The 16412-nt window shown below is 37.3% G+C and overlaps 1 protein-coding gene across 6 annotated transcripts in view; it reads left to right on the top strand.

The window, feature by feature from the left end:
* The window catches only part of LRRC49 (leucine rich repeat containing 49), a 148758-nt gene that overhangs the window by 67072 nt on the left and 65274 nt on the right, over window positions 1-16412 (top strand). The window contains exon 1 of one of the 6 annotated variants that reach the window (XM_053888904.1): window positions 8880-8973. The exons of the other annotated variants lie outside the window; for them this stretch is intronic. The gene's annotated coding sequence lies outside the window, so the exon portion shown is untranslated. Of the gene's footprint in view, window positions 1-8879; window positions 8974-16412 lie in introns of those variants that run through there. 6 annotated transcript variants of the gene reach the window in all.

Below are 16412 nucleotides of genomic sequence, written 5' to 3'. Positions count from 1 at the left end.
TGTGTGTGTGTATGTAAAAGGGATTGTATATCCTTTTTAATCTTTAATTTTTTGGTGCTCTTTTATCTTGCAAGGCTCTCAATCTCCCCTTTGCCCATTTTCGCTTTCACTATCCAGTCCCCAAAGAGCTCGTCTACTTTCCTTTCTATCTTCTCAAAAGCACTGACTTTTTGAAGACTGCCACCTCAGATCATGTGTTCCTTAAAGTCCCTTCCTTGTAGTACATGCTCAGATCAACTAGGACTCTTACAGTATTGTTGCACCTACTGTGGACCTTCTCTTTCTGCTAGTGATTTTAGATCAGTTTTTTAGACCCACTATCAGCTCCTCTTTTCTTTCTTCCACAGTTTTTCATATCGCCCTTCCATATTCCCTACTTACAGGTAATTTGATACTTGGGCCTTCTCTGTCTTTTAGTTATGTTATGGGCATTGGTTTTATGTAATTTGTTCTTCTTGGCAGTTCTGTATTGTTTTTGGAAGGTGAGTTGGGACTTTCAGTCCATCTCTTTATTTACCTCATATATATGCATATGTGTGTATCCACATGTGTGTGTAGTAGGTGTATATACGTACTTCCCCTACCAGAATGCAATTTCCTTAAGAGTAGCAATTGCGTCGTACTTACTCATCTTTCTGTCTTTAGCACTAATGTCAGTGCCGATCATGTAGTGTTCTCTCAACTTTCCTTTATCCTGTTAATGATTAAAACAAAGTTGCAAATAAACTCATCTGTCACTTATGATAGCAGCAGCTTGCATCCTTGACTACTCTTGTTGTCGCTTGCTGCCATCAAAGAGGATGCCAGAGCAGGTGGGATAGGTAGTTTTGAAGATCAATATAACTTATGCCCCCACCGGTGGACTCTTATGTTTTTTCCGTTTGGTTGCTGGTCATGAACATGCCAGAGAGAGAGAGGAAAAAAATAGGTACTGTGCCTACAAATTTTAAACTGCATGGGCTCACTATATCCCTTCCCCCACCAAATGATTTTATTCTCTGTTTGCTACACAAATTCCTTCCAAACTCTACTTCAGAGCCTCTTTTGAAATAAGATTTAAACTATTCAGTATTCCTTTCTATTTTCTCTCCATTATTATCCCTAATTATCATGCCAAGACCAAGATATAATTGTTTATATCTGATAATAGTTCTGTTTTTGCCAACAAAACCTTACAATATAGCCCCCCAAATTCATTATCACAAACAGAATCTCTGCCAAGTTTACTTCTCATATATGTATTTGTTATAATTTCTCTCCATTTTAATATGGGAGGTTCCTTCCACAGATGAGTAGAATTCAGCAGGTTAAGTAAATTAGGTTATTCCCCAAACATTGAAATATTACACAGGTACTAAAATAATAACATAGGAATAATTAGTGACATGGAAAAGTATTGGTTAAATGTAAAGGAAGCAGCATACAAAGCTATTTTATGTAACATGATCTACATTATGGTAAAAAATATATAAACTAGTATATCTTTAGGAGAGATTTCACATGGTTTAATTTTGGTCTTACACTTTTCCAGATTTTCTTAATGATTATGTGTTTTATATTAAGAGAGAAAAAAAAGGAAGGCAGAAAGGAACAGCTATGGAGCAGGTGGCTGATGTATTCTCATTCCATATTTAAGATTTTTGTTGCATACTTTGGGATGAGGTGAAGTTTTTTTTTTTAATTTTCAAATGTTTATTTGTTTTTGAGAGAGAGAGAGAGAGAGAGAGAGCACGAGCCCGGGAGAGGCAGAGATGGAGAGGGAGACACAGAATCCAAAGCAGGCTCCAGGCTCTGAGCTGTCAGCACTGAGCCCGATGCAGGGCTCAAACTCACGAACTGGGAGATCAGGACCTGAGCCGAAGTTGGACACTTAACTGACTGAGCCACCCAGGCGCACCCTTCCCTCCACCTTTTTTTTTTTTTTTAAAGAAACACTACTATTATTATTTCATTCCATGTTTGTTATAGCAAAGACAAAGAGTACAGAAATGTGTAAGGCAAAAAGCAAATGTACCATGCTACAACACCCAGTCTCAATTGCAGAAGTACCACTCTTAAGAGTTTGATGAGGGGCGCCTGGGTGGCTCAGTTGGTTAAGCGTCCGACCTCGGCTCAGGTCATGATCTCGCGGTCCGTGAGTTCGAGCCCCGCGTTGGGCTCTGTGCTGACAGCTCAGAGCCTGGAGCCTGTTTCAGATTCTGTGTCTCCCTCTCTCTGACCCTCCCCCATTCATGCTCTGTCTCTCTCTGTCTCAAAAATAAATAAACGTTAAAAAAAAATTAAAAAAAAAAAAGAGTTTGATGAAAACCTATAAGGAAGGATTCCACTAGATTTTTGTTCCTAGGCCAACACTACTGACACACGAATAATATTTTTACAGTATGGAATCATGCTATATAGATTTTTCCTCGGCTTGCTCTTTTAGGTAGCAATATACTATAGATATTTTTCCATGTTAGTACTTGTAGGCGGGGGGATAATGTAAAAAACTTCACAAGTATAGCATGTATACATTAGCAAGGATAGAATAGTGATTCAGAAATTTTAACCGATGTAGCATGGGCACTGTTGAGTCAGAATAGATGCTAAACTGGGTCTCAAGGCCCCTGCTGTGCCAAGGGTTACTCTTTTTGCTGCCAAAACAACAGAGGTTCAGGACACTTCATAGCTGGGTCTGGGACACTTAGGCCTCTTGGGGGCAGTGGCCTTTACCAGCTGGCATGGAATTATTTCAGAATTTTAACTAATACAGTTAGTTGTACCAGGTGAATATCAGCCTTGTTTGTCTGTCTCATTCTTTTTAATGGCTACATTCAATTTCACTGTATGAATTAATTTTATTTTATGAGGCCCTTTTAGACCAGTTGTCATTTTCAATGATGAAGTTATTCCTTTGATGAAGTTTACATCAGTGGTCTCAAACCCGAGTCTGCATTAGGATCACTTCTAGAACTATTAGAATAATATAACCATGACCTTACCCCCTAGCAATTCTGATTTAGATATGGATGGGTTCTAGGGCTTCGTGTTTTTTAATGAACTCCACAAATGATTATGATGCCCGGTCAGTATTAGAAGCTACCGAAATATGGGGGCACCTGGGTGTCTCGGTTAAGCGTCCAACTCTTGGTTTGGGCTCACAGGTCATGATCTCACGGTTTGTGAGTTCAGGCCCTGCATTGGGCTGCTCATTGATCCTGCTTGGGATTTTCCCGCTCCCTCTCTGTCTCTGCCTCTCCCCCCTCACTTGCTCTCTGTCACTGTCAAAATAAATAAACCTGAAAAAAAAAGAAATGTAGAAGCTACCAAAATATGGAAGAATTAATATTTTAAAGTAGGACAAGATTGTACAATTTGTCCGTGTGTACAATGTGTACAATATGTCGATATAACAAGTATTGGTGAAGATGTGAAGCTACTAGATAGAGCTCCCGTACCTGCCAGTAAGAGTGTAAATCAATAAATCATTTCGTAAAGCTCTGGAAGTGTCTATTAAGTCGAAAGTAATAGCAACCCTTATGACTCAGCAATGCCACTCCTAGGTATAAACTCCACAGAAATGCTTAACATGTTCACCCGAATGTTCTTAGTTGCACTATTTATAATAACCTCATATACAAACAAGCCAACGGTCCTCCAACAGTAGAATAAAGTGAGTTTAGTGGAATACTACCCAGCAATGAGAGTCATCAAACTACAGCTACAGGCAATATGAGGCATCTCAAAAAATATGTGAAGCATAAGAAGCCAGATTCAAGTGAGTGCATATGAGTGAATTTCATTTACATAAAGTTAAAAAATAGGCAAACCTTATCTATAGTTAGAATCAGATGAGTGGTTACTTTAGGGAGGAGTAAAAGCTGTAAGGGGAAACAGGGGCAGGGGGCATCGGGGTGTGGGTTGTGGGGACGGAAGTCTTGTCTTTCTAGCTTGCTAGTATCTTTGGCTGGTTTAATAATTAAACTGACATAGCACAGATTAACGGGAGAAAAACAAATATAATTCCATATGTTCGGGAGCCCCATAAAAATATGAGCCCCGAGGGCAAATCGAGCAGTTGCTCTGTCTCTGCCATCAGGGCGAAGGAATGGGATAGGGGCGTGGGGCTTCAAAGGCAAGGAGGATGATTCACAGGACACTAAGAAGAACAGATATTTGGTAATTGGATGTCTGCCCTGCCGTATATATAGATCTTTCAGATAAAAAATTATCTCTGATAATAGCTCTCTTTCTGAGCCAGGCCCCCATCTAAGTCCTTTTAGGTAGTTAAAAGTTTTACATTTTAGAAAGCTAAGAATTTTACCTTTAAATAAGGTAAAAGTTTTTCTTGAGCCTCCGGGTCTTAATTGCCATCAGCTCAAAATAATCCATAGACCAAAGGGGCATAGTTTGGAGTCCTGTATTTTTTCCCCATCAGTCCCACTTCTGAAACTTCCCCAAGAAGATTCACAGTCCAGAAGCTGAGTTGGTAGAGTGGTCCATTTCTTTGAGCTAGTCTCTTAGTCCCGAGGCAGTTAGGCAGTTAGGCAGTTGTGTCTCCTTGTAGGAGGTAGTAATGCATGTGGGCTAGGTGCGTGCACTCAGGTATTTAATATGAGGCATTTCTATGGAAACAAAAGAAAAACAATAGTTAATGATTGGAGCAGATTATAATCACAGTTTCTGGGATTCTGAAAGGCAGCTAATCAAAAAGATACGTAGGTGGTTGGCTCAAAGCATCTTTAGATAAGAGTAAGGGCAGGTGGTGGCAATCTGATCAGTTCTCCTGATTTGTACTTTAAATGTCCCTGGTGATCTTTCTAATTGGCCATATAGCAACAGGCATGGAGATTGTCCATACATATACTGTTGGGGTGATTTCTCTAAAGTTTGTATCACATTGTTCAGCTTTAGCTTACATGACTTCAGAAAAAGGGCAGTTTTAGTTCTCACTGATTCCATGTCAGAGGGTGAGAGAAAAGTTGGGAGATGCTAGTTTAGAGAGTTGCAACCAAATAACTGGTGGAAACTAAAAATTCGGATTCTAGTCCATTTCACCAGTAGAAAACAAAACCTCAAAGACAATTAATGTATTAGAAACTGATATCCAGAAAGGGCTATTACTGACACATAATTTTTCTCTTTACAGTCATACCCGTTTCAGTCAGAGATAACCACAGTAAGACTAATTTGTTTGCCAATTAAGCCTAGTTTCAATAAACTTTGCCGGATTCTTTACATAAGTGCAGCCAGAATGATGATTGATCATGTAGAATCTTTTAATCTGCTCTGTTGGAACTTTTCTTTTCTTTTCTTTTTTAATGTTTATTTATTTTTGAGAGAGAGAGAGAGAGAGAGAGAGAGAGAGAGAGAGAGAATGAGTGGGGAAGGGGCAGAGAGAGCCAGAGACACAGAATCCAAAGCAGGCTCCAGGCTCTGAGCTGTCAGCACAGAGCCTGACATGGGGCTTAGACCCGTGAACCCATGAACTCTGAGATCATGACCTGAGCCGAAGTTGGATGCTCAACCAACTGAGCCACCCAGGTGCCCCGTCTGTTGGAACTTTTCATAAGGAATCTCAGATTAGTCTTTTAAAACCCTCATTAAGGAAACAAAGATGCCAAGCCAAGGTCTCACCATCAGACGTTGCACGCAATACCTGTAGGTTTGAATGGGTTCCTCTCCTATTGAGGTCCCCCAAATATCCTGAGGTTTCTGAGCTTGCCAGGAAGTAGCATTCCTTTCTCACCTACTGAGACTGCTGGGAACCCTGTAAGCAAGGTATCCGGCCAGTTTTTCCAAGGGGTTTTATTGGCTCCATAAAGTCACCCTTAGTTCCTTAAAGCTGTCTGGCATATCTGATTCTACGCACATGCTCAAATACGACATTCCAGCCAAAGCCTTGGCAATATAATCAACGTTTCCCGTTGTGTCCTATTACAATGAGACTAGATTCTTATTGAATTTATGCAAATAGCTGTATTGGCATGAAAATGAGAATACTAAATTCCCCAATTCTGGATGGATCAGGTAGAGAGAAAAAGTAATTGTTTCCTCTTTGTTCACAAATTGTTGTATCATTTGTATACAAATTGTTGAACCATTTGTACCAAATTGTTGATAGCTTAAGAGAAAAGAGAAAAAGGTTTCCTTCAACCTGGTAAAACAAAACATAACAGAACCAACAATGTTCCAATGAAAAAAATCATAAAATTTATAATCGTTCTCATCATTTCATTCAGTCTCATGTTACTCTTTTTCTCCTTGAATCCAGTTTTTTCATGAGTTCTGTAAATTCTTACCCAGTTCACTTTTATGATCTTAAAGTTATCAAAGGCCTATATATTTCAAAAGTCCTTTCCTTGAACCTCCTTGAAAATGAAGTACTTTTGAAGGAATACTTTTGCAGAGCATCAGAGTAAAACAATAACTATCTGTAAATGACAAAAAACTGTAAAATGCCCATTGTTAAAGATCTGATGAAATTCATTATAACAGTATTGATAAGGAAATATGTTTATTTTTGTGGCTCACAACATTTTGAGATAACTGGAATTATGATAATAACATAATCAATAGTGCTCATACTGGATCTTTACCAGAGTCACTGTATCCAAGGAGGTAGTTCTACTAATCTGCTAATTTAGAAAATTACACTACTTTAGCTTCCATCAGATCCTGTAGGCAGAAATCTGGGACACTGACATGATGATTCTTCCCTTATGCTGGATTTTGTCCAAGGTCCCAACATCTCTCAGCTACATTGCTTGCCGAAGCAAGCAATGTCCAGTCAGTAAAGACCCCTTCGTGGTCACCAACTGTAGGGGAGGAAAAGTTTCCTTTCTACCATGCTAGGTTCTTTGGCTGGTTTAATAATTAAATTGACATAAGGCAGATTAACGGGAGAAAAACAAATTTAATTACTTGTGTACAGGAGCCCCATAAAAATGAGGCCTAAGGGCCAGTCAAGCAGTTGCTGTCTCTGCTGTCCTGGGCTAAGGAATGGGATAGGGCCGTGGGGCTTCAAAGGTAAGGAGGATGATTCATAGGATGATAAGAGAGCAGATATTTGGTAATTAGATGTTTGCCCTGCCATACTCTTTCAGATAAAAAGTTATCCCTGGTAAAGCTCTCTTTGTGGGCCAGCCCCCACTCCCACCCCGCCCTGCCCCTGCCTATTTAAATTCTTTTAGGTAGTTAAGGAAAAGGTAAAACTTTTTGTTGAGTCTTCTGGGTCTTAATTGTCTTCAGCTCAACGTAATCCACACACCAAAGGTCATGTATTTTGGGGGTCACATGTTCTGCTCTCCATCAGGGTAATGTTTTCTTTCTTAACCTGGGGACTGTTTACATGGGTATGTTCAGATTGTGCAGAATCATCACACTGTGCATTTATGATTTGTGGACTTTTTTGTATATATATTAAAACTGATAGAAAGTTCAAAAACCACTGGAAAATCATCAATAGAAAGAAGTTCCTCCAAATAACGGAATTATTTCATGGTGGAATAATAAACATACTTCCATTAACTTTAAAAGAGGAATTTGGTCTGCAGTGGTATGCTTGAGCCAGCTTGTGTTGGCTCACTACACCTGTCTATGTGCATCTTTTCAGTTCAGCAACATCATCTTGGTAGTTTGAAATCGGCCATGCTGGGAATATTTACACCATAGGAATTGACAAGTACTATATCAGTTTGTTGTTGTTTTCCCAGACTGCTGCTTACCTACACGGTGCTGAACTTAGATCTCTTTACAGTATTATTTGGCTTGCTTTATAGCCAGTGTAATTTTTAAACAATTAATATTAATGTTGAAAGTGGCTAAAATGAGCATGCTTTTTAGAATTGTTATCACACTTTGAGACTGCAAAGAATCCTTCTCTTTTTCTTCTGTAAATTTGAGGAGACTTAGGGGTGCCTGGGTGGCTCAGTCGGTTGAGTGTCTGACTTAGGCTGTGGTCATGGTCACACAGTTTGTGAGTTCGAGCCCCGCGTTGGGTTCTGTGCTCTTGGTTCAGAGCCTGGAGCCTGCTTCGGGTTCTGTGTCTCCTTCTCTCTGCCCCTCCCCCACTCACGGTCTGTCTCTCTCTCTCAAAAAATGAATAAACGTTAAAAATTTTTTTAAAAAATTTGAGGAGACTTATTTGTATCCACATGGTCGATTCATAAGAGGAAATATATCATCAAGAACTTTGTCACCTTAAATTTGGTTTCAGTGTCATAAATTAGCATTATGAGAATATGACCATGACTTGAGATCTACTTTTGGTAATTAGAGTCATTGTGAATCTCCTGAGACCGAAGCTGTGTTGCTTTTGTCTTTTTACTGCTAGAAAATGAGTAAGCTAATAGAGAAAGCTAATAGAATTGTCACCTAGAATTCTGAGACACTCAGTTCTGTGCTCATGTCTTTTGTCAGCCAGGTGCTTAGGGACATGATAGATACTGTCCTTGTTGAATTGTTGTCAGTGCCATTGTTGCAGCAAAAGATGTCTAAAGAGACAGTTTAACATTTTTCTCTATTTTGTTTAATTCTTCATGTCTCTACCTCCTCTTCTTCACTTTCTTTCTGTTTCTATCATAGCCATAGTCTTCTATTTATTTCTCTCTGGTATCACTTCAGCTTCTCAAATATTAAAATCTTGTAAACACTGTGACGAGTGGGTTAAACTTTTTGAATAGTTTCCCCAAGGGAAATTTGGCGATCTTTTTCATGTATGTGAAAAAATTTTTTGTTTCAGCCATATTTTTGCTTTGTGACAAAAAAGAATGGGCTATTGTTAGAATGCATCTTTAGAATCTGTAGAACCATCTTGTTTCTACGAACCCTACTATTGTTGTGCACTAAAAAGAATTTTAGTGACTAAGTAACTAACATTACTTAACAAGTAGCAATGTAGATGATTGTTTGTTAAGGAGGACCAAAAGAAAGGAACAAGAAAGTAAAAGAAACGTAAATGGAGAGAAAAAATGTGTTCTAGTTTTGCTTAAGGTATGTTAAAACTAATTATTGGTTTCAGCTGTTGTTCACCCATTCTTTTTTTAATAAAGTTCCTCATCATCTTTTCAGTGTTTTAACAGTAATTGATGATCATTGTCTGGATCTATTATTTATTTAGTGATTACAAAATGGTGATATTCCATCATTCTTTGTCCTTTTAAGTTCTATTTCTTCTATAAGAAAAAGACTCATTAGCATTTTGATTACCCTGAAGAACAGTTTATGCAGGAAAGGGATGTAAATGCTTTATTTCCTTAATTTATATCCACTGCCTTTGACATTTTTACTTTAATTTTTAAAATATTTTTCCAGTCTGTAGAAGTTCTGTGTCTTTTCAGATCTTCTTGGAGTTTACTGGTATTTTCAAACCTGTTTTTATTTCTTGAAATATGTTTTTATATCCTATGTTTTGTAATTCAATTATGTGAAAAAGTCTTAGACAGTCAATGTCATCTGTGGTTTCTGCTGGCTGTCAGTCAGAGTGTTTTATTTCCTTTTGAACTGTGAACTATATATTTTGGGGGGGGGTACCTTATCTTTGGGAACTTTTTGAGATCTTGTATGAACGTAGGTTCCTCCATGGAGAAATTTCATTTGTTTCTGTCAGATGCCAATAGGTATAAGCAGCCTTAGACTTCTTCAAAATATCACTTCTCTTGAAATGTTTTAGACCACCCATTTAGTGTGGATTCAGGATGCAAATTGTGGTTTGTGGTTTCAAGTAATCAGGGAAGAATTCTCCTCCCCTATTAGCTCCGTGTTTTGAGATGGGCAATATATCTGGGGTAGTGGGTAGGAAAGCTTATGTCTAAATAACTCTATATTGAAAGTCTAGTTTTTGGGTCTCAGATATAGGACAGATCTCCAGTTAGACTCTCCAACTTGGGTAGCCTCTGGTATTTGTTTCCTGTCCCCCAGCTTTGAAGATCATATGAACCAAAGTTCAAGTTCATTGGGTCCAGTAAATGTCCTCAGAGCTCTCTGGGTTCTCACCTTCACTTTTTTTTTTTTTAAACCTGTGTATTTCTCATTTTTTTTAGCAGGTCATGGATGCACTTGAGAAGAGTTTTAAAATATATTTTATCTAGCATTTTTAGCTGTTTTTGCAAGTGCCTCAGTCTACAAACTTGATTCTGTCTGATATACAAACACCTTCATTATGTGCTATTTTCTTTAACTGTGCTTCATTCTTTAATACTTAATTATATGTTATCATATAGATTTTTCTAGCTATTTTATATTTATCAGTTGTGTATATGTCAGTCCTTGTGAGAGCACTTGATTATTCTAGTGTTCCATTTCATTTCAGCCTGCTAGATACATAGTAACTGTCCAGTAAAATTCTCACTGATCAATGTAAAATAAGTGAGCTTTTTATTAAGATTGTTTTCAGAGAATATGGTGCTTTAATGGTATGAAAGAGTAAAACCCCTTTTTCTAAAGTACCTAACTTACTTTTGGGAGAAGTTTCTAATTGGAGAAATTTGACGGATACTTGGGGGTTGTTAGTTAAATATCTATGTGCTCTGCTTGTATATATGGGAATTTTATTTTTTCTCTGTATTTTATTAAGTAAGCCTAAAATGGACTGAAATATGTTCTTTTCCTTTTGAGATGTGAGTTTTGGTCAGTAGGGACACACCGTTCCTCCGTAGGTTCTTTAGCAGATAGGAAGCAGATGCGGCATCGGGAGAAGACCACTAGGGGAAGAACAAATACATGAGTAATCTGGAAAAAGATTAAAGTCAAATTATGAATTAGGTGTCGGCCTTTGGACCCAAGCTTGTCCATTCTGGGGACTCCGAAGAGGCAAGCAACTGAGTGTTCTTAAAACAAGGACTGTTCTTAAAAGGCAATAGTACTTTACTGTACTTACCGTTCCGTTTCCAGGTGGTTTTGTTTTTGTTTTATAACCTGACCTTGATTTTCTCTGGTTAGGTAGTATGCAACCCTTCATTAGCCTGGATTTGTACTTAATGAGACTTCTTTCATTTGATTAGAGAATGTCTTTAAAATCGTAGGTACCTTGTCAGTGCATTTCTAGGAATGTCTGGCATGTTTATTGGTCAAATGCCTGGCAGATGGAAATGAAATTTTGTGAGGAATCTTCTGGATCAAATATGGATTTATTTTTACCTTAATGAAACTATTCAAAGCATAAAGACTTTAGTCTGAGTATCAGTGCTAGCAGCCGACCTGGAAAGGGTTGCCAGGATAGTACCTGCTAAGGATTGCAATGATTTTCCCACTCCTGGTGCCTCTTTGGTTGTGCTTGAATTGCAGACACAGACCAGATGGGCATCAACAGATCTCCTAGATGTCTGAAGTGCTTCATAATGACTACATTCAGTGGACATAATATTTTCTTCTGTATTCACTAATGTGCTTTGTATTTGAATTCAATGAAGACAGTGTGTACTTTTGTGTTTAACACCATTAGTTACATTCCCCAAAGGAATACTTGGGCTAGGAACAGTTACAATCATTTTAGTTTACAATTATACTTGCAATAAGAAATAAATCATAGACTCTACAGTCTAAGTTATAAATAGACATTAAATAACAATAGGGTGCCTGGGTGGCTCAGTTGGTTAAGTGTCTGACTCTTGATTTCAGCTCAGGTCATGATCTCACAGTTCGTAGGATAGAGCCCCATGTCGGGCTCTGCATTGACAGTTTGGAGCCTGCTTGGGATTCTGTCTCTCTCTCCCTCTCTCTCTCTCTCTCTGTGTGTCTCTCTGTCTCTCTCTCTCAAAATAAGTAAATAAACAAACATTTAAAAAATAACAATAAAATCAGGATTTACTTGCAATAAAATCAGGATTTACTTGCAATAAAATGTTTTCCAGCTTCCCTCTGCTTCTGGACATATTATTTCCACTTTTCAGTGCATATACCTGGTTAGTGACAGATATCAGATCATAATGATTCCTGATAACATGATATCCTTTAAATAATTCTAAGACTAATGTAAGAAAAATTATTTATTAAGTTTTAGATCAAAGATAAGCCTTTGGAAATCATATCAATTCATCATAGTCTTTCACTCATTCACCAAAATTATTGCACCCTCACTAGATGCTGGGGGCTATGATAGGTTTTGGAATAGTGATCACGGTATATTTCTAGCCCTCAAGAACCTTACAGTTTAATTCTGTTTAGATATGCTGGGCCATTGAAGAAAAATACTCTTCAGCACAGAAGAGTTCTCTTGCCTGTACTGGCTCTGCCTCTGCTTTTCACATCACTGCATCTCTTAAAGGTCGAAGTTAGTATCCCATCCTGTGGTAGTTGGAGGAAAACTTAAAGAAAGCCTTTTTGAAATATGTCCTAAGGGCCATGGGTCACCAATATAACACACCGTTCCAGACAAGGGAGACCTGATAGATGAAAAGGTGATTTGTCAAATGACAAAATTTTTTACATTTTAAATGTCTTTGTAAATCAATTTATTGATATATAATTTACATGTAACAAAAAGCACGCATTGTAAGTGTCGAGTCCATGAATTTTGACAAAGTGCACAGCCTTGTAACCACCACCCAATCATTATTAACCCTAGAGAAAAAGCCGGGTGTTACTCTAGATTCCTCCCTTCCTCGCATCCAAGTAAGTACTAGTTTCTGTACATGCTACACCCTAACTTCCATAGAACCTATCCTGTCCTCTTTACTCTCTTTCGCTTCTGCCTTAGTTTTTGATATGTTAGAGCCTTGTTCCTTTTTTACCTCTATTTACTGCAATCTGTAACTAATTTTTTGCTCTTAATTCATTTCTTTCCTTTATACTTTCCATAATGTTACCAATTATTTTAATAGTTACTAGTTATCGTAATCCTGTTAGCACCCGCCTCCCTTGCTTAAACTCCCTCGATAGGTCTTCGGTCAGTTCACATTCTCAGCTCTCAATTTCTGAGTAAGAGATTGTTTCTCAGCAACTGACGTGATGGTGACATTATTTATCAATAGGAAGTATACATAGAGAAGTAGGTTTGTGGATTGAAGATGATGACTTTGTTCACTTAACAATGTAGAGAAACACAAATTTGCCTTGTGTTTCAGTTTTGAACTTATCAGAAGCATCTTTGATTTTAGCTTTATGTAAACAACTATGAGGGAAGGAGAGAAGCATTTTTCAAACATCCGTTAAACATCAGAAACTATTCTGAGATGTTTTATATTGATGGGGAAAAAAGAATTTTGTTACTGCTAGGTGGGAAAAATTTGCAATGTTTGTTCAAGTTTATTTATACCAGTAGTGATTATTAAATTTAACGATCTCTCATTTTCATCTGCATATGCTAGCCTTTTAAAAAAATGTCTTCCCAACTGATAGTGTTTAAATGCCAATACCCCCAAAGGCCATACGTAGATTCAGTGCGTTCCCTATCGGTATTCCAACCGCATTTTTTGCAGAGGTATAAAAACCGCTCCTAAAATATATAGAGCCACAAAAGATCCTGAAATAGCCATAGGAATACTGAGAAAGAATAACCAAGCATCACATTTCCTGATTTCTAAGCTACAGTCATCAAAACAGTATGGTACTAGAATAAAAACAGACAAATACACCAATGGAATAGAATCGAGAGCTCAGAAATAAATCTAAGTATATCAGGTCAACCAATATTGACAAGGGAGCCAAGAATACTCAATGGAGAAAGGACAGTCTCTTTAATATTCACAGGTGAAAGAATGAAACTGGACTCCTGTCTTATGCCACTCACAAAAAATAACCCAAAATGGATTAATGACTTAAATGTAAGATCAAAACCATGAAAGTCCTAGAAGAATACACAGAAATAAACCTTCAGGACATGTGTTTTTATTATGATTTAAAAAAAATATGATACCTAAAGCACAAGCAACAAAACAAAAAATAAACAAGTATTGCATCAAAGGAAAATCTTCTGTACAGCAAAAGAAGCTATCAATAAAGTGAACAGACAACCTATGCAATGGGAAAAATATTTGCCAACCACGTCTCTCATAAGGGATTAATATCCCAAATGTATGAAGAACTCCTACAACTCGATAGCCAAAAAACAAATGACCCAATTAAAAAATGGGCAAAAGACCTGAATAGACATTTCTTCAAAGGAGATATACAAAAGGCGAACAGGTACATGAAAAGATGTTCAACATCACTAGTTATTAGGGAAATGCAGAGTAAAACCGTGGTTTTAATATAATGAGTTATCATTTCACACCTGTTAGAATGACCATCGTCAAAAAGAGAAGAGATAACAAATGCTGGTATGGATGTGGAGAAAAGGGAACCCTCGTGCGCTGTTGGTGGAATTGTAAATTCATACAACCACGATGAAAAACAGTAGGGGGAATTTTCACAAAGTTGAAAACAGAGCTACCATATGATCCAGCAATTCCACTTCCTGGAATAGGTCCAAAGGAAATGAAAACTAACTTGAAAAGGTATCTGCATCCCCCTGTTTATAGCAACATTGCGACAATAACCAAGCCATGGAAACAAGTTAAGTGCCCATCGGTGGATGAGTGGATAAAGAAGTTACGGTGTATATATATGAATGTCGTTCAGCCATAGGAAATAAGGGAATCCTATCATTCGTGACAACATGGATGGACCCTGAAGGCATTATATTTCACCCTGAGTGAAATAAGTCAGACAGAGGAAGATAGTTACTGTGTGATCTCACTGATATGTGGAATCTAAAAGCAAAACCAAAACCAAGCTCACAGAAAGAGATCAGACTTGTGGTTACCAGAGGTGGAGGATGGGGGTAGGGGAGAATTGGAGGAAGAGGGTCAAAAGTCCAAACTGCCAATTATAAGATAAATTAGTACGCAGGACTAATATACAATATGATGACCACAGCTAACACTGCTGTATGACATACAGGAAAGTTATTAAGAAAGTAAAAACTATGAGTTCTCATCACTGGGAGGAAATTTTTTTCTCTCTCTTTTGTTCTTTCTTTTCTTTGTATTGTATCTATATGAAAAAATGGATGTTAGCTGAAGCTATTATAGTCCTCATTTCACAATATACATAAGTGAAACCACCATGCTGATGTATGTCAATTGTTACTCAATAAAACTGGGGGAAATTGTCTTCCTAAAATTATCTAAATATGTCTCAAAACCCATAATGAGCATATGAGTTGTGAGATTTACCTATTAGATGGTAAAGATAATCTCTAAGGTAAAAAAATAGGAGAGGATCTTTTTACCTTGAATGGGAGGAAACAGAAGAAATATTTAAATGTGACAATAAAAAAAGGGAACTTTAGTCTTACCATATACCTTGCCTTGACCTTAATTGTCAACATATAGGTTATTTTCTATACCATAAATATTCTATATCCCCTAGCTTTTCTTACACAGGAAGAAGGGATATTCAATATAGTGCCTGAATAAAGGAAGTACTCTTCGGCCTAAATGTTTACATTTGTTATTTGAATAGTCATCAAATTTTGATGATTCTAACATAATGATTTTAACTAGTTATGATTCTAACATAAACGATTTTAATGATTTTAACTAGTCTTCTCTGGGGTATCATTTAGAAAAGCGAGTATTCCCTTCTTTAAGAAATGGAAGTCCTCAAAAAATTAAAAATAGAACTACCATTGAGTAATTCCACTTCTGGGTATTTATCCAAAGAAAATGAAAACACTTACCTGAAAAGATATCTGCATGTTCATTGCAGCATTATTTATAGTAGCCAAGATACGGAAACAATATAAGTGTCCATGGACAAATGAATGGATAAAGAAAATGTGGGATGGATGGATGGGTGGGTGGATGGACGGACGGACAGACAGACAGACAGGGAGAGATATATAATGGAATATTATTCAGCCATAAGATAGAATGAAATCTTGCCATTGGTGACAACATGGATAGACCTTGGGGTATAATGCTAGGTGAAATAAGTAAGACAAAGAAAGACAAATACCATATGATTTTTTACTTATATGTGGAATCTAAAGACAAAAACAAAAACCAACAATAAAAAAGCAAAACAGGTTCATAGATACAGAGAACAGATTGGTGGTTGCCAGAAGCAGGGGGCTGGCAGTGAGCGAAATGGGAGAAAGGAGCCAAAAGGTACAAACTTTCAGTTCTAAAATAAATTAGTCATGGGAATGTAATGTATGGCATATTGGCTCTTACTAATAATACTGTGTTGCATATTTGAAAGTTGCTAAGAGAGAAGATCTTAAAAGTTCTTACCACAAGAAAAAAATTCTGTAAAAAAGTTCTGTAACTGTGTGTGGAGATGGGCATTATACTAGATATATTGTGGTGGTCATTTCACAATTTACACAAATATTGAATCGTTATGTTACATACCTGAACCTAATATAATGTATATCAATTATACCTCCATTTTTTAAAAGACCCAATCAAAATCCCAGCAAGCTGATATCAATGAATGTGTTCTAAGGT

This window comes from Panthera pardus, unplaced genomic scaffold, assembly GCF_024362965.1.
Source record: "Panthera pardus isolate Hobbes unplaced genomic scaffold, ASM2436296v1 HiC_scaffold_24, whole genome shotgun sequence".
Classification (NCBI taxonomy): domain Eukaryota; kingdom Metazoa; phylum Chordata; class Mammalia; order Carnivora; family Felidae; genus Panthera; species Panthera pardus.
This window is presented reverse-complemented; position numbering and strand designations above follow the sequence as displayed.